Source organism: Diachasma alloeum, unplaced genomic scaffold (genome assembly GCF_001412515.2).
Source record: "Diachasma alloeum isolate Michigan unplaced genomic scaffold, Dall2.0 Dall_scaffold_00270, whole genome shotgun sequence".
Classification (NCBI taxonomy): Eukaryota; Metazoa; Arthropoda; class Insecta; order Hymenoptera; family Braconidae; genus Diachasma; species Diachasma alloeum.
The window spans coordinates 683,477-703,165 of NW_021680409.1; the positions used below are offsets into that span (position 1 = coordinate 683,477).

Below are 19,689 nucleotides of genomic sequence, written 5' to 3' on the forward strand. Positions count from 1 at the left end.
CGCGTGACGAACCTCGAGAAAGCATGGGATCAAATGGGTACGGCGGGTTGAAATATCTCTCTTATTCACCCCGGTACCCCATTGTTTTTTGTCGCCATCACATTGAACACATCATTCCCCATATCTTCAAATTTTTTCAAATTTTTCTTGAGTTCCTAGGGGGTTGAAACGTTCAATTTAATCAAAACTCCATAAGAGGCCGTGTATAAGACTGATTTTGTTTATTTAATTTCTCGATATCCATAAGTTTTAAAATTTTAAAATTGTCACTGATGTTCACCATCTGTCTAATACTATTAATTAAAAAAATTATAACTTTGTTGGTGAATGTCAATTTTCAAGGTCATCGCCAAAGTCACTTGGCACCTTTAATTGACAAATTTGATGATTGCAAATGATTGAATATATAATGTGGTCTGTACCAAACTGTAAAACGAAACTTGGATATCCTTAAAGAATCTTTGACGTTTCTAGATTGATGTTTCATAAAAACGACGTTGAAAATTGATTTTGTAAATGTGTCAGAGTTCATTTCTCAACATGAATTGGGAATGGAAACATGAATTAAAGAGAGACCTCGTAAGAAAAAAATGATGTCTGAAACTAAGAGATGTTGGTTATCGTGGGTCCAACAAAAAATTATTCGGGGACGAAACTTATATGAGTGATTTTTCAATTGATGATTTTTTCAATTAGATTTTAATTAGATGGGGCGAGATGATAGTGTTAGTTCTGACTTTGTTGACGTCTGACTTCAGCAAAAGATCTTTCTTTGTCTCTGGAGGAGCCGGAGGCATTGATTTTTTGAGTACGAAGAATTCGAACTTAAGTCATGGGTTTCTAAATGACCTTGAGGATTATTTGTAGGCCGATCAGAAGACGTTCGATCCCTTGTGGGGGATCGAGGGGCGACCCCATCACGAGCTTTGAATTTTCATTTTGAAAATATCTCACAGATTTTTTTTTTAAATGAATAAAAGAAATTGAAGATGAAAAAAAAATTATTTCATGTAATTTCCCCACAAAATGTCAACATTTGATAATCAATTTCTACTGTTTAACTCCGTCTTCGCTTCATGAACAGTTCAATAACACTCACCACAGTGTTTACGCGAGCCATTCATTCCACGGTATCATATCGAGCATCAACGATTTTTCACATCGGAGACGGTTATACGAGCGTAGAATTACCGCATGCCTCATACGATGGATTCGCGTTTCACAACACCACTTTTTTTTTTCTCTCCTTCCTCTCTCTTTACACGTCTCATAGCCACCAAGGTGGGTGGCGATCGTGAAAGTTGCATTCCACGCTCGCTTAAACGCCTTGTGTTTAGGTTAACAAATCTGCATCTTCGATAAATGGAGTTCAACCGAGAGCTCCTACCGGTTGTTAAATTTCCTGAACTCGAAATTGATTTCCGTGGATTTTCTTTTTAGTTCAACAGTCATGCAGTCTGTCTGTCAGTTGGAGGTTAACGGTATTGTCTGATTGCAAGGTGCTAAATATTTCTACATGACTTACCGTCCTATGTACAGGGCAATCACGGAAGAGAGAATTATCGCGGTTTATCGCCTTCTATAAATTCTCAAGTGCTACAAAATGATTATTCGTTGATAATAAAATGATTGGGGGGATCGTTAACATTCTGGGCAATTAAAATTGCATTTTGCTGTAATTTACATGTTAAAAATAAAGTTGTTTATGAGGAGTAAAAACATGATTTGAGTTTAAAAGACTGGGATGTCATTTTTCCAATGGTTAATTGATTCATTAGGGCTTTTAGAGTTCATGGAATTTTTATAAGAATTTTCGCATGATTCTAATTTTTTTTTACTGCAATAATTTTTTTCTCTCAAGAATATGTGGGCTATCTTTATCGATTTCGGGAGAAAAATAAAATTTTTTTTCTGGTTTCTTCTGAAATCACTCAATTACAAGACAATTCCACTATTTTACCTCGATATAGATCGGAAGTGTTCGATATCCGAAAACATGAGTTACGGAGTAAATGACGCCACCTCTAGAGGTGCCGTTGGACCAGGGCAAAATCCAAATATTCGTTGCTATCATTGAGATGTTACCCCTGGGAGGAGTTGGAGAAGCTTTGAATGTATTAAACTGACGCACCTTTTATACCCAACCCGTGAAAGTCTTCCTAACTCCTAAGTCGGGGCTGTTTGATCTCGGAAAATCCAAGTTACAGAGTGACTCACGCTACCAGTAGAGGCCCTGGTGAGATAACGAGAAGGTTTGCTGTCCATCGCAAAGAGATGTCATACGAGTTTTCAACATCAAAAAATGTAATTTTTACAAGGACGTATGTCCATCTGAATCTTTAAAAATTCGTTAAAACCCGTGAAAGGGCTCTACACTGAGAAAAAAAAAATTATTTTTGCCAAGTATCCATTTACTTGACAGAAGTATTTATTTTGTTTAATACCGTAGTTCTCCAGTCGAGTCATTCCCAGGCAATTCTCATTAGATTTCAATTATGACTCTAGAAGATGATCATGTTAGTTGTAACCTTCGGTGAACTTCCTCAATAATTCCTCATTAAAAAATTAAATGAAATGCTTCCCTATAGAAGATAACAAATTTAGGAAAAATGAATAAACATTGGAGAAGTTCATCCAAGGTCATGCCCACCATAGTTATCCTTTAGAGCAACACGATTGTCATAATTGAAACCTAATCAGGCTCGCCTGGGAGTGATTCGATTGGAGAAATACGATTTTGAAAAAATAAATGCTTCTCAAGTAAATGAATATTTGGCAAAAATATATTTTTTCATCACACTGTTCGTAGAACGTTGTTTTACCTCATATGATTACAGAACTCGCCTTCGGCTCGTCCTATAAACTCATATTCGCCAGAAAAGTTCTTCAGGGCCGTGTATCGAATAGTATTTTTCGTCATTGGGTCCGAAAACTGCGATTTTTCGGGACGAAAATAGCTACTTTCTCAGTGTATAACACGAGTTGGAGGGCACAAAAAATATTAGTATATTATGTCATCAGGCGATAAAAGTATTATCTGGCGAGTGTGGCTTTAATCACATTCGCCAGATAATACTTTTATCACCGTGTGACGTAAAATAATTTTTTTCGCTGAAAATCAACTCGATTTAATCGAGTTGAGGGCTCGTTGTTCTCGCAAAAACCGAATTACGGAGGAACCCACGCCACCGCTAGAGGCGCTGTCGGGACAACATTATACAGACATGATCAATTATTGATTGAGTATTTTCGTAATTCCCACGTTCTTAATCAACCCCATTAAAATCCCAATAACTCATCAAAATATAATAAAAGGGGTTGCTGCTACCATTACGATCATCACTGTACACAAAACATAATATTGTTGGTGCGCAACCGCACTGGTTGATGTCCCGCTAGGGTGGAGCTTCCGTTTCCGGCGATGAACGTGCCCGTTGGTATTGGCCATAGGTTTGAGGTATCGTTCAAGAAAAGCAGCTCTCACAACTCGACTGTTGCCCGCATAATTTTAACCTCCCTTTCCAAATCAAATCTCCTGACTCGATTATACCCATAATGAAATGTTCAATCGATGCATGGAATTGAGAGAAAGAAACCGACGAAAAAATATATTATGTCGAAATGAAACGGACGGAGCCGTGGGAGTGACAGTGGAATTAAGTAACGATTCTTCGTTCCTTTATCCCTCGTTGACATCCACTTTATTAATTTATACGAGGGATAATGGACGGGAGGACACATTCAGAGGTTAATGTCGTGCATGATGCTCCTTTTCAGCCTTTTATTTTCACGCAATGGAGGGTATGCACAGGCCTTCACCAGTCGGTCGAGTTTCTTTCATGGAATTTAGTGAAATTGAGATGTACAAGGGTCATTTGAAGGGTTTTACCCAGTTTAATAACAATTAGTCATTTTTAGTAGGGAATTTTCAACTTTTATGACGCCAGGAAAATGAAAAAAAATGGATGAAAAGTTGAAGTTCAAATATATTTCATCGCAGAATCGTCAATTTTCGAAGAATTCTTTTCTGATAATAATTATTTGCACAGTTGTTCTATTAAAAAAATTAAATTTCAATCCCTGGCGTAACTTACAAAAATGATCGCAAACGTTTTTCGAAGATTCCAAAGTATTTTTTTTTAGAAAAAGCCTTTTTTGCAAAGGAATTTTCAGTTTTTACGACGTCCGAAAATCCTTCAAAAATTGAATTTCATGTTTTTGTGAAATATTCAATTTTTTTCAGGAGCGTAGCTGATCACCTGTAAAAACGTTTCAATAACATTTTTTCGTAGGCAAAATGTTCGCAGAATTCATCAGTAATAATTTTTTAGCAATAATTTTCATCTTACTATAATTTAAGAATTCATTTTCTGGCATAACCTCAAAAAGTTTGTCTTCAAATTTTTCTCGAAAATTCATGAGTTTTCGGAGGAATTGAGATGGAAATGTTACCACTTGATTGAATTTTCCGTTGGAACATGAATATTCAGAAACAAAATGACATGAATTTTGAATTTTTCCCTGAATTTCCCTGATTTTTCTGAATTTTCACAGAATAATTTAACTGAAAAATCAAGTATTTTATTGATTTCTAGATCATTTGAACAGAAAATCAATGGAATATTTGATTTTTCAATGACAACCCGGGTAGAAATTCAACCGGGGATTCAGCCGCAACTCGGGTGAGCGCGAGCTCAGCCTCGGCTTGCCGCTTGACCCGAGTTCACGCCGCGACACGCCGCTCCATACCGGCTCACAGTCAAACGCTCATCAGACGGCATAACCCGGCACTTGAGTTTGAGCTGTGGCTCAACGCTTAGAACTCAGCTCCGATTGAGTCGTGTCATTTCGAGTGGAGGGTGAAATAGAATGATATTATGCGTTTTTAGAATATCGATTTAAAATTTGAATATTTTGGAAAATCCTTGTCTTCTTACTATAAAAAAAATGGAATTCCACTGAACTTTCTATAAAATTTGAAATTTACTGATTTTTCCCTCTGTCATCGAATATAAAACCTGGCACTTTCTCTAAGAATTCCTATTGAATTTCTATTGGAGCTCTATGAGAATTCTATTTAAGTTTTATTGCAATTCTATTGAAAAATTCTATTTTTTTTGCGTCAATTCCATTGAAAATTATGCAACTTTCCCCTGCATTTTTAATAGATATTTGTTTGTAGAAAAAAATCCATTGATTTTTCTAGATAATTTATTCTGTTAGGATTTCTTCCACAGAAACTATTGGGCATGAATTTTCCAAGTTTTGTTCCTGCATTTGATTAAAAGAAAAGAAGAAAAACCGAGCGGAAAAAACTTAGAAATCTTACGCCTAAGAAAATCTATAGGAACATAAAAACCTATTTACTTTCTTGCACCAAATTTTACCTTAACAAAAAGACTCTATGAAGTTGCATAATCTCCTATAGAATCGGCGCAAGAAACGAATAGAATTCTAATAGAACTTCCAGAGAATTCTCATAGAATTCCAATAGAAATTTAATAGAAAGCGCTAGGTTTTTCTGTTGAATTTTTTCATGCGTGTTATTTTGGCATACCTGTATTCAACATTTCCCTAATAAATCGTAGAATATTCTTAGAACTCGTAGGCCTATCGAAAAATGAAGAATATCCTCTCCTGTAGCGTTGATAATTAATAATAAAGGTTCGTTAACGTTTTTCAAGTGATTATTTTTCTTGATTTTGTTTGTTGTATTCGCGAGAAAAAAGAAAGTTTTGACTACGTTTCAGTGAATTGTTCTACCTTGTATTTTCAGATTAATCCCATTCGATTAGTTAATATCACGTTATTTCTGATGAGCTTGTGATTGTTCATCTGAAAAAGCATGCCATCTTCACATTTATTCGATTGTTTTTTCGCTCAAATCACGATGCCATCGGACCTGTCAAATCATTATTGAGGTTAAGTATACTGGGATTGAGTAATTGGAGATGAACCTGAGGTTGAGCAGTGGCCATTCAACTAAAGCCCGGCGAAGCGTTTCGCGTAATAGTCTAACGCTGGGCTGTGAGCGCGTGACGCGGCTCAACCTCGGGTACATGTGACGCGCGTAGAGTTTATCCCAAGCTGGGATACGGGTTCCGAGCCGAGCTCGAGCAGCGTGATTTCTACCCGGGAAGATTTCCTTGAAATTTCAGTGAAACTTGAACACGATAAAAATTTCTGGAATTTGGCATGGAAAATTCAGACTCCCAAGGGTTAAAAAAGACTTCCCACGAATGTTGAACCCTACTTTTCATCACAATGCCTGGAAAGTGGGATTTTGTGCACGCAGACCGTGCATGAAAAAATCATTTTATACAGAAATTCTCAGATTTTATGATGTCAGAAAATTATTAAAAAATGGAATCAAAATGTTTGTAAACTATTTGAAATTCTTTGTGAAGATTTTTCTTCGTTAATTTTCTTCTTCAAAAAAGGTTGTTATCGGAATTCGTGAGTAATAATTTTTAACAATGATTTCTACATAAAAAAATTCAAGACTCGAATCCTAAAAATTAATATTTTAAACATTCAATTACTTATCAACGTCCACATAACTTCTAAGAACTTTTCTCGCCGTAATCTCAAAGTAATAACCATTATCCAATTTTTACTAAAGAAAAAACAGTGAAATTGATAGTATTTACAGAAAAATTCATAGAAATCTGATGATAGTTCTTGAGCGATTCCATACCCAACGCAATGAAATTCGAATAAACCTCTTTGTTTCAACGTCCGTAAACTACTTATCTCCTGGAATTAGCCGAGCGTGACTCGTTCCTTCGATTGACTCCCGATCTGGCCCAACATTGGAGTCACTCGGTTTCACCATTCCCCCTGAATCGGTTCACTTGACTCTCATTAGATTCGGTTTCATGTTTAAATAACCGCGAACGGTACAATATCATTTGTGCCAAGTACTCTTTGCGCTACAGAGTGTCGATGAACTTTTCGCGCTGCCTCTTTTCAGTACCCAAGAAATACGTGAAAGTGCACTGGCATCAAGGGACGTCCTTGAACGATGAGCAATGTGTCAGACAGTTTACAATTCTCATTCTCTACATTACTGAAAGAACCGAGAAAAGTCTGAAGAAAAAATTATCGGAAGCTATTAAAATTAATGTATCTGAGTAATAATGATTAAGAGGTGAAAAATGACTCGGGACAGACGTCTTTCTGTCGAGAGTTATTAGTCATTCTTTGATTACTATGGGAGAATATCTCAATGGATACTCTGAACAATTGTGCATTGAGGCTGAATCATGAGGTCTTATCTCTCGTGGAACTATTGGTAATGGTTTATATTAGGAGAAAATGTGAAGGGTTCTTTGTTGAGAATTTGTCAGCTACGGAAAATTTTTTATGACATTTTATCGCAGAATCAGTCTTTCCAGAGCTAATCGCATGGAAAGAACGACAATTTCATGATAATCTATGAGAACTTAAGGGGGAGGCGGGTGACACCGTTTTTTTCAAGTACCACAAGTATTTGATAGGAAATTTCGGCAAATTTTTTTCAATTTCTTCTTTATGTAAAAAAAAAAATGGAAACTTGAAACGTCAAATATTCATTTTTCAATAGGATTCATGTTTTATTTAACGGAAGGAATTAAGTAATTTCAAATTCCATCCGAAAGATTAGGCAGAAAATCATATAGAAAAAAAAATTATTTTTCAAAGAAAGTTTCGTTGAAAAATATTGGAAATTGTAGGACTAGTAGGGTTTTTACGAGTCGAAAACATTAAAAAATGATAATTTTCCATTAGAAATTGAAAAATATAATCATTCGGTGGATATTTTTATCACAAAATGATCAACCAGTAATCAAATTACAATAAATCTGGACAATTATATTCAGAATTGTCAGATTCCATAAGCTGATACCTCTTTAGAAAATAGAATAGACCGATGTAGGAAGTAAAGAAGGAGGAGTCAATTCACGTTATAACTGACTTTTGTGATCAAAATACGAATTCGAATTTTTTTTGTCTTTCCTACCGACAATCGTCATTGTTCATTTTGTATTCCGTTCCTATTCATTCCATGACTTTCCGCAAAATACATCTCATGAAATTTAAAATTGCTACATTCCCTCTTTTAAATAAAAAAAATGTTATTCCAAAATGAAAATTTTATATTTCATGTCTACACTTTTTTAAATAAAGAATAAATTAAAAAATAAATCGCCGAAATTTTCCATCAAATGTTTCTGGTCCTTGAAAAATGTGGCGGTGTGACCTTAATGATTTTTTGGATAAAAATTTTCAAAATTTTTTAGAATTCATTTCCGATAATACTTTTCTGAAATTCTTTGTGATCACAGCTACATTTTACTGTAATTTAAATGTTAAAAATAGAGTATTTTCTAACTAAAAAAAATCGTGTTTTGAGGTTAAAACACTGAGAGTTAATTTTTAGAACGGTCAAACATTTGACCGTTTGGAGCTAACGTAATTTTTTAAAAACATTTTAATTATAGATTAATTATAATTATAGCTTATTATTTGTGTGAGATTTTGATAGATTTCGAAAACAAAATCTCAATCTTCTTATTTATTCTGTTTTCTTCTAGGATCACGTAATTACAATACGATTCCAGAATTTATCCTTAATTTCGATCGGGGCTGTTCAATACCCGAAAACATGAGTTACGGAGTAAATGACGCCACCTCTAGAAGGGCGGTTTGAATCGAGAGAAATCCAAAGATTCACGGATGTTACGCACACGTGACAAAGTCGAAGTGAGAAGGACATTTTGAATGTATTAAAAAGTCGGTTGTCCACCACAAAACCCTTGAGGGTATCCCCTACTCCCATGAGTCGGGGCTCTTCCATCTCAGAAAATCGAAATTACGGAGTGACAAACGCCACCGCTGGGGGCACTGTCGAGATAGTGAAAAACTGTTATCTGTTGCCAAGGGAGATCGCCCAAATTTCCAATATAAAAAAATGTAGTTTCAAAAGGGCGTATCTCCATCGAAATCTTGCAAAATCCGTTGAAATACTCAAAATGACATCATAACTTGAATTACAGGAGGAAAGAAATAACAGAATCATTTTTATTGATGAACAACCACTCTCAAAAGGACGTATGTCCTCGCTAACATTTTCAAATGAAAAAAACCACTGGTATCCGTTAATTACGACGACTACCTCTCGCATGTAACTGATAACATTATTATTTTCCTCCCGTATCTCGCGGTTATCAACAGACCTAAAATCTTCTTCGAACCTCTGCGCCTAAAAATATGCACTCTAATCAATTTTCCAACGATTGCAACTCGCCTCGAGAATACCGAAAATAACCTGTTGTCAACGTCGCTCCGGATTCGTGAAATTCACAACTGACTGACTCCCCAGGACCCCATCAATAAAATTCCCTATAACTCGGTCACCAGTAACTCCCGAAATTTCGTCAACAATCCGGGACAATTGTATAACACGAATGTAGATACTAGGCACGCGTTGTCTCCATCACAATTCCCATTCTCTCTGCAACATTCAACACGTTCCGAAGATTTACGACCAAGCTTCCGACGTGGATGGGTTCTGTACTGCTCCAAAACGTCATCATTTTCAGGACCAGATCGACACTGAGCCCTCGTGACCCCTGACTATTGAATATTTACTTCGTCACGATTCTGAAGAAACTCAGAAAGAAATAAACAATTAATTTCACTTTGATTTGAGAAAAAGATTAATCAGGATATATAGACAACATCGAAAATATTGTCGAGGGCCCCGCCCTGATCACCCCTCTCGCTCTCTCCTCCCTTCCGCCCCTTCTAACCATGACTTGTGTCCGCGTCAGGGGTTGCCATGCACGACCTGCCGTGCGCAAAAACCTGCCGTCCCGGGACTGCATCATCTCCGCCTCGGAGTCCGCCCCAACAATTTTATGATTCTTTTAAAAAATGAATTTGAACATTTCGTCAAGTCGTGTTGAATATATTGTGGGAAATTTTTCACTAGAAAAATTATTCTAACTCACGAAAGGAATAATGAAGATAATAGAATATTTATGCAAAAAATTGGGTGATTTAATACGGGTATTAAAAATATTAAGAATTTAATGACATTTTTTTACGAAATAAAAAATCATGTAGTCTGTTCAGATGATGAGGGTTTTCCAATCTGTGAATAAATGGAAAAATTACATGTTTCAGGACAAAATTGAAAGAAAGAACTGAACTTCGCCCCTTTCCGTTCAACTCTTCTCTATGATATTAACCAAAAATCTAGATAATTGTTTAAATTTTTAGGTCGAACGAAAATTCAGCTTCATCTGCAGAGATAATAGAATTAAAAAATGATTTTTTTTGTCTTTAACACTTGATCATTAATTAAAAACAAGTTGATATATCAATTCAAAAAATAACTAGCGTGCGAACAAGGATTTTGAGCGAAAAATGAAAAAATTTTAATATCTCTGAAATTTAGTATGAACGGGTATACATATTTTGATTGATTAAGATAGAAGATATCGAGGCGAGTATTTTGAAAAAAAAATTGAAATCGGATGGATAGATTTCGAGATATTTACGAAAAAGGATTTAGAAACGAATGGCTTTTTTTCGAGAACGGTTAGACCGATTCAGCTGAACCGGTGCACAGAGTTAGTCCACATTTATACCTATAATCTCACGAAATTTCAGATTTTTTTGAATTTTTTTAGCCGTCTATTCCTTCGATTTTCTAAAAGTTGACCATCAAGTCGGCCAAATTGACCATGCACGCATACAGACGCAGTCGTAAAACTTTGTATTTTTACGTTTCAGACCATTCTACATCATTTTCACGCAAAATTAGAAAATCGAAAAATCCATGGAATACAATGCTTCCATTCGGAGGCAAAAAAGAAATCAGATGCAGGATAAAGTGACGATTTTTACATGAAAATGAGAATCATATGCATTTTGTTTCTTCACGTTGAGCCCTTCTTTAAAAATCAGTGAAATTGTTTAAATTTGTGAATCCAATGAATTGAAACATGAAATCTCATGCCTTAAAAATAACTAAATCTCTACAATCTATTTTCTTTCCCGCTAGTCCACTATTTATCATTAAAAATTTTTAAATCCAAGGGTTAATAAAAAAATCAAGTATCATTGTAGAAATGTGAAGGCTCTAATTTTCGTTTGAAGAACGTCACTCAATAAGTGTGAAATCCCAAAGATAGAAAATCAAAGAAAATATTTGTGCCTTCGACTCGGCCCTGACTACAACTCAAGCCGAGCATGAAAGGTAAAAAAGAGCGTAAAAAATTAGAAAATAAGCCCCTAAAAAAAATTAATTCTGACACAGCCCGACCCTCGAACCTGACCATCGAATTGGATAACAATCCGATCAAATAAAAATTAACTTCCCAGGTATCTCGAGAACAGGTTGAATCTTTCAGAGTTCGAACCAATAAGATTTACTTAACGCTCTTGATGAAACCGATTAAACGCGATAACTTGAATATGAGAATTTTTCATAATTCTCCGTTCAGTTCAATTTCATATTATTTTATTTTTAATAATAGTTTACATTAAACGTTTCAAGAAATATTTTCTGACGAATGTAATTATATTCCTCGCCTTCGGCTCGGATTATAAACTCACTTTTGTCAGAAAATACTTTGTGTACCTAATGATGAAATCTATTATCATTTAATTCGAGTGAATCATTTCTCGTATCTTTTCTCGTTATTCCATTGTCGTCACAGACATTTTATCCCAACGCAAAAATACAAGAAAACAAGGAATTTCACTAAATTTCTGAGACTTGAAGATATCGAAGCATCTTTTACCGTTTGGTACAGACCACACTATAGATTCAACCGTTTGCAATCATCAAATTTGTCATTTAAATTGCGTGAGAAAAATTTGAAAAAATCATGACTATTCAGCGTCATTTAAATTATATTTTGCGCAGAATTATTATTTTTTCAAGAATCGTTGTTTATCAATAAATAATTGAAAGGGCTTAAACTTTCAGAAACTTTATTTTTTAGGCATGAAATCGATTTCTTATGAAACTTTGAATGTGAATAAATTTGTTACGATTCTGAACGTTTGATTTTTATGTTGGAAAATTGATTGTTCAGAAATTATTTATAGAAAATGCTGGTAATTTTCAAAGATTGCAATTTTTAAATAATTTCATCAATCTTCCTCCAGGAGTAAGCTTTCTATTTTTTCCAGATTTTTAAAATATTTTTTAACGGTTCAGTATCGAAATTCAAATTCATTGTAAAATGCCCAAATGAAAGCTTTTTTGACGTTTGACTACAAAAGTAGAAAAGCATTCCAAGGGAGAAAAAATAGCCAAAGTACTTCGATATCCTTAAAAATGAATGATAAAAATGAATGATGAAAAAACCATTTGTTTGATAAACATCGAGATAACTTAATTTAATTCAAGCATTTTTCGTATTTTTTTATAATTCCCCATTACTCTCATGAACATTTCATCCCAGCGCAAAAAGAAAATAAAACTAGGAAATTCACTAAATTGCAGCGACTTATAACTGAATTATAACAATGAATGATGAATATGAATATTATAAAATTTAAGCCGTAGTGAAAATGAATGATAAAAAACTTCATTTGATATAAATCCGATTTACTTAATTAAATTGAATAATTTCTCGTCATCACTTTTGTCATGAATGCATGTATTCCACAAATGAACACTTCACCCCAACGCAAAAATCCAAGGAAACAAAAAGTCCCGGGACGTTCGAATCTAAACGTACGACGCCAACCATCCACCTCCACTCTACCTCGGCTTTGAAGCCCGCACGCCCAACAATTCGTTTCTCTCTCGGTTTCGTCCCTTCCACGGGCTACGGCCTCACCAGTCGGTTGCGCGTTACCAAGCCAAGTGGATGAGTTTGTTCATGTGCCCCTCGTCTGGAGATTATTCATTTCACTTCTACATTCTGTGCAATCGTGCAATAGTTTTTTTATTGTTTAATTATTATTTCATTTTTTCTTTAACGAATGAGTATAAAGTGCTAAGTTTAATATCACAACTGCCGGATTAAGGGCTGTGAGTTGCAAAACTGTGTGGAGATATTCATTTATTGGAGTGTGTGCATTATCGAAATAAAGAAAGGATATCACGGGATTTTTTCCCAATTCTAATCGAACTAAGAGAAGTACTGAGGATTGATTTTAAATACTCGGTGAGTCGTTCAATTTTTGTTTAAAGTAGGATAAGCGTAACTTGAATTTTGAAGATTAAAATCTGAAATAAATTCTAAACGAATATTAGTATAAATATGCATATTTTAATTCAGTTTGTGCTCAATCGGCAGTTTAGTGTTATTGATAATAATTACTCTAGAAGTGCAAAAATTATACTGTCTTAAGAGAAAATCAACTTCGAGGTTATAAAGAAGGTTGAAATCTATAAAAAATCTCGAAAACTCTGACAAAAATACATAAAAATTCTGTGCCCAATATGAAAATTATCGCCAGTGCTAAACTTTTGTAATAAATAATTTATGTTTCTGTGTGACCGAAATGGCGTGCTATGCCGGAACACCCTAGTCAAACGAGCGACTATTGTTTGAAGAAATAACTAATAGTATATTTCGTCATTAGGCCGAAAAAAAATTTTCTGGCGAATATGAGGTTTGCAGCACGAGCCGAAGGCGAGGGCTGCAATCATATTTGTCAGAAAATTTTTTTTTGGCCGTATGACGAACAATATTTTTTGTCATGACGGCCGTAGGCAGAGATATGTGAAACGCTGCCTTACGGCCGGAATGACAAAAAGGAAAATTCGATGGATTAACTTCTTTCACTCATCAAAGTTAGGATCATGTGGAAAATTACCAGTGATGAATAATTTTTATTTTTTTGGCTTTTTGAATTTATTTTTCTTTACACTCAACGATTCAACTGAAGTTTATTCATACTACTTTAAAACGGAGTAAAAAGTTTTAACAGTTCAGCTGTCTTCTCTTAAAAATTTATTGTAACATTTTATTATTCTCTGCAGCGATGATTTAAGGCTTAACGGTACCTCAGAGGGACTAGAGGGTCGAACCTCTAGGCCGTTTAGTTCGTGGAAGGACGATTATGCGCGCGTACAACTTCCTGGATTTGTACTATAAAACTGAGGAGAACAGAACAGAACATACTTGGCATTTTCATTGTTTTAAGATTGCTTTTTCTCCGGGGTTCTCCCTTTCGACTTTGGCGAATTGATATTGATGATTTATTGGGGATGCGCTTTGTCATGAGGAGAAACGACCTTTCGTCCTTGTAGTTGACGTGTAATTTATAGTTTTTGACATCTCGGATGTATTTCGGAGTGAATGGAGATATAGATTTTTTATTGGGGTGTCAATAACGATCTAGGGACGTTTTATTCCGGTTGTTGAGTTCAAATGTCTGGAGTAGATGAATAGGATAAAATATTACCTCTAGGTGGGAGGTACTGCTGAGGCTTCCCTTTATGAAGACCTTTTTTTCGACCAAGCTGAATCTAGGCGATTCTAGGGGTGTGAAAATATTTTTTTGTGTCACGGGACATGAAAATTAATATACACACCTCGCCATGGAAAACATCACCCTCCCCCACGTGCTTGCCATCGTCGCCTTCGGCTCGGAAGGCAATCTTGCACGTGGAGGACGGTGATCTGTTTTCCAAGGCTCGGGCATGTAATGTACTATTGTCATGTGCAAATTGTTCGCACTTGAAGAAAATTTTCTCACATAATTGTTTGACCTTTAAACCCGTAAAAATCCTCTGATTTGAATCATGTGAAATGCAATTTTTGTCGTCTTTTCTTCGTAACTTCATACGCTGTTAAAATTTTTTGTCTGAAATTTCTGGTACACTTTTTGGAAATTTTTATATAATTCAATTACCACTAAAATTTCAAGGAATTTCATTATTGGAAATTCAGAATTCCGTGGAAAAATCAAAGAAAACTGTAAATTTCAGTTCCTTTTTCCCTGAAAATAAATGGAAAACCAGGAAAATTCCGGTAAATATATTCTGGAATTTTCAAGACAGTGATACCAAACACGATTTACGGGGGAAAAAAATGAAATTTCAGATTTCACTGAAAATTCCATGTAATTTGGCGCTGAATATTTATATTAGATTGGAAATTCAAATAAATTATAGAATTCTCGTCTTTATGCTGCTTAAAATTATGGAATTTTATTGAATTTTCAATGCAATCTGAAATTTTGTGATTTTCTTTTTCCTAAATCGCATTCAGTGTCACTGTCCTGAAAATTAGTAGTCAACTGTCCATGAAATTTTTTTTTTTTTAACAGTGTACCTTGATTGAATATTTTCAGATTCTCCAGGAGAAGTTTATTTACGCGAGATTTTATCGTAAGATAAATGTAGAATGCAATTACAATATTTGATATTTAGTTAAAACTAGCGAAAAATTACAAATTTTCACTATCTTCCCGTAACATCATACGCTGATTAAATATTTTCATCTTCTGCTGAAGAAGTTTATTTATTGAAGATTTTATCGAAAGAAAAATGTCCACTTCATTTACACAATTCTTTATCTAGTTTCGAAAATCGCGTATATTTAACATGAAGCTTAAACGGGCGAGCAGGTCGATTTAGGTGGATCCCGAGAGGTAAAATATTGTTATAGGTACCGTGTGCAAAATAGTTTGAACTTGAAAGAAATTGCGCATATGATTGTTAAAAATCCCCTAAGTTCAATCTTATGTGAATTACTATTTTCGTCATCTTTTCGTGACTTCATACGTTGATTAAATATTTTTATATTTTCCTGAAGAAGTTATTTATTGAATGGAAAACTTCAAATTTAATTACGATATTTAATATAAAATTGAAACTAGCGAAATTTTTTTTGCAAATTTTCAGCGTCTTCATGATTTTAAATGTTGATTGAATATTTTCATCTTCTGCTGGAGAAGTTTATATACAATAGATTTTAGTGAAAGGAAAATGTTAACTTCAAGTACAAAATTCTTCATCCAGTTTTGACAATCACATCTATTTAACATGAAAGTGAAATTTGCGAAAAATTCGATTGAAGCGAATCTAGGAGGATCAAAATATTTTTGTATCATGTGTAAAACCGTTCGTACTTGCAAAAAAATTGCTCATATGACTGTTTGAGCCTTCCACCTTTAACCCTTAAGTGCCACCGCCGTTTTTTGTTTTTTTCTTTTCACACAAAAACTTTGTAAATGAAAAATCCATAAAAATTTGTATTCCTACATTCCAATATCTGGAACACATCAACATGTTTTTCGGTCCAGACTTACACCAATGAATTATTAAAATCTTCTAAAAACTCGACTCGCTGAAAATCCCCACGTTTAACCTCAAAAATTTCATAATTTTACACTTTTTCAAATCAAGTTCTTGGATTATCTGACAACTATTTCGCTTCCATATCTCCATTTCCTATTAATTGAAAACTGAAAATTACCTGTAAACCTGGAATACATTTTTTTTGTTCAACTTTTTTTTCTCGAAATCGTAAAATACACAGGGCGGGGATTCTCTTACCGTGCGATCAACTACGGTCAGTGGAGAGCTGCGACCACTCAAGTTTCAAAAACCCTCTAAATTGAATCTTCTATGAATCACAAATTTCATCTTTTCGCGACTGCATACGTTGATTGAATATTCCATCTTCTCCTGAAGAAGTTTATTTACGCAGTTGTTATCGAAGGAAAAATGTAAACATTGATTGTAAAATTTAATTTAGGTGAATCTAGGGGTGTCAAATACATTTTTTTTAATTGCACAAGATTTTTTTACTTTTACACGCTCAAAAATCCTCTAAATTGAATCTCCCACCGGTGAATATTTCCTAGTTTCAACGTGACGTTCATTCGAGAGCTGCGGGAATATATTTGCTCCTGGGCGATATTCGCCATTTTGAAAATGGTCAGTAATCGATAGCGATGGTGAGTGCACGCAAGGGTACAGCAGTTGGGCTGAAGGAGAGGTTCAGAGGAGGAGTTGTGAGGGAACCGATGAATAAAGGAGGATAACAACGATTTTTCGGAACGGCTGGGACCGAGGAACGTTGCCGATACGTTTTGCTAGTGGGAAGCACTTCAACGTATGCGGTTTTCATGGGGGCGAGGGATTTCAGTGTTATAGGGGTAGGGTGAGCGTCATGTTGAGGGGTAAAATGGATTTCCGGGAGGTTTTCGATTTTTTTTGGGGTCCAGGGAATGATTGTTCGGACGAAAAACATTTATTTTTGTGTAATCGTTCAAATTTAAGTTTTGGATTTATTGTTTTAATGTTTTTTTTTCAATTGTTTGCTAATGAATGAATGTAATTGAATTTTCCTTTTTTTTTCAAATGTAGATATTGCTAAGCCCTATCGATCGCCATTAATTAAAATTTAATTTATCGATTTTTTTTTTTCATTTTTGAATTTTTTCGAAAATCGGTTGTCCCACGATAACTAAAAAAACGTACTGAGTTGATTGAATGACGGCTTAAAAAATTCGTTTGGATGTTCGTTTTGACCGGGTTCGGAGATGAAGGTGATAGCAATAATCGTTATTTTCATTTATTCGAAAATTTGCAAAAATTTTGTATTTTTTGAAAATCAGAATTCCGGCGATATCTTTGAATATCATGCTTCAAATAAATTCAATCATAGCTTAAAATGTTTGCTTCAATGCCATTAAGTCGAAGTTAAAGGATAATTACAATAGCTATATTGGTTGATTTGATGTTTATGATGATTATTGAAATTTTCCAATTTTTCATGAATTTCCCTAAAAGTGAGCTTTCTCATGGTGTCTTTAAATGTCATGTTTCAAATTCCATCAAGTATGTGTAAATAAAAATTTTCTATCAGCATTTTATCGAAGGGCTGAAGGGAGAGATAAAACTGTAAAAAAAGAATCGGTTGTATAGAAGAAAAGGGATAATAAGAATAATGATGCTGATAACATTCAACTATAAGTTGAAAATTGACGAAATTAGGTAAAAGGAAATCTTATTGAATTTAATAGAATGAAATAAACAAAGAATTATACATGATAGAAGGAAATGATCGGTAAAATAATCATTCGGAAGCATATTCTTAATTTATTAACAAAAACAACTACACTATATACAATACAAGAGCAATTTCCCACTTGTTTTCATATTTTTGCAAAAATGGATTCATAAATATATTTTTGCAAATCTATGTTCCTGCAAATGGATACTTTTTTTTTTGAAAATCCTCGGTTTTCGGGAAAAAAAATCCACAGGGGTGGTCATTCACTAGGTCAAATTTTATGTTTTCACTTGGAAAATTATATTTTATAACTCTAGGACTGAAACTGTTGTGGATTGAAGGATTAACATGAGTAGATGGGCGTAATTGTTCCAGTGCGTGAGTAAGTGAGGCAATAAGTGGACGCTTTGAGAGGATTTTCAGTCTCGTCTGGAACGAATTCCAGAGAAGTCATTCATTATTAAATTTTCCTTATGAGAATGAAAAAATTTCTCATTTGAAATTCCGGAACTGTTGATTTATCGATGAAAATGAGTAACTGGGATTGTTCCGTCGAATGAATAAATTCCGGGAAAATGTTGAGTTTTAACGTCAATAAGTTTTACAGTGGTGGTAATTCATTCATTGGTGCACCGGTCACTGGTACATTGCTAAAATATCTCCTAATTTCGTTCAATTCTACTTTATTCTCAACTAAAAAATGAAAGAATAATACAAAATTCGCGGAAATCTTCCATTGACCTGTTTTAGTTAACGATCGCATTCCAGTGAATGTCCAAGAATGCAAAATTCTTCGAAAAAAAAACAGTAACTTTCTCAGAATTTCGCCCCATTGTTTTCAAAAATAACCTTTCGAAAGTGCGAAAAATATGAATCCCCCGAATCTCCGTCTCAGTCACTCCTATTCACCATTGAATCTGTACGTGACAGTCCAGTAAGTGGAGCTTTTTAGAGAATGTTCAGACTTGTCAGAAATGAATTTCCTAGTTATTCATTATAAAATTTTCCTCATAAAAAAAATTTTACATTTAAAATTCAGGAATCAATGAAAATGAGTAACTAAGATTGTTCCAGTGAATGAACACTCACCAGTCAACGAACAATTTTACGAAAAATTTTGGGGTTTTGGGGCGAAATGATAAAAAATCGACTATATCGCGTTGTCAATTGACCGTCATTTTTGTTTCGGACATTTTTTATAGGTTCGGTCGGAAAACTTTTTATAGATTTGAATTAATATAATTTATTGTTTCATTTATTACTTATCATTAATGTCATTTATTAATTATTATCAACGGCCCTGTGCTCAATAATACCCTATGAGGAAAAAAATAATGAAATTTCATATTTTACTGAAAATTCAATAAAAACATCATTACTCAGTGCCAAATTACCACCCAGAATTTCCAAAAAATTATAAATTCAAGAATAAGTTTATCGGAATTTTCCGGTTTTCTATTAATTTTTGGGCAAAAATTGACCTAAAATTTACAGTTTTGATTGATTTTTCCCTGAAATTGAAAATTTTCAATTACGAAGTTTTTTGAAATTTGAGTGGACTTAAATGTGATAAAAATTTCGGAAAAGTACTGAAAATTTCAGTCAAAATTTTTGAACAGTGTAGAAATCGCTGGACTAGTACTCGCAAATTAAGGGTCATCTACTATTAAAAATGTTCGTCTGAATTTTCCGTGTCAAATTCCGG

The 19,689-nt window shown here is 34.3% G+C and overlaps 1 protein-coding gene across 2 annotated transcripts in view; it reads left to right on the top strand.

The window, feature by feature from the left end:
- The window catches only part of LOC107037786 (fibrous sheath CABYR-binding protein), a 117,344-nt gene that overhangs the window by 35,298 nt on the left and 62,357 nt on the right, over positions 1 to 19,689 (top strand). Inside the window, exon 1 of one of the 2 annotated variants that reach the window (XM_015256536.1) lies at positions 12,858 to 13,175. The exons of the other annotated variant lie outside the window; for it this stretch is intronic. The gene's annotated coding sequence lies outside the window, so the exon portion shown is untranslated. Of the gene's footprint in view, positions 1 to 12,857; positions 13,176 to 19,689 lie in introns of those variants that run through there. 2 annotated transcript variants of the gene reach the window in all.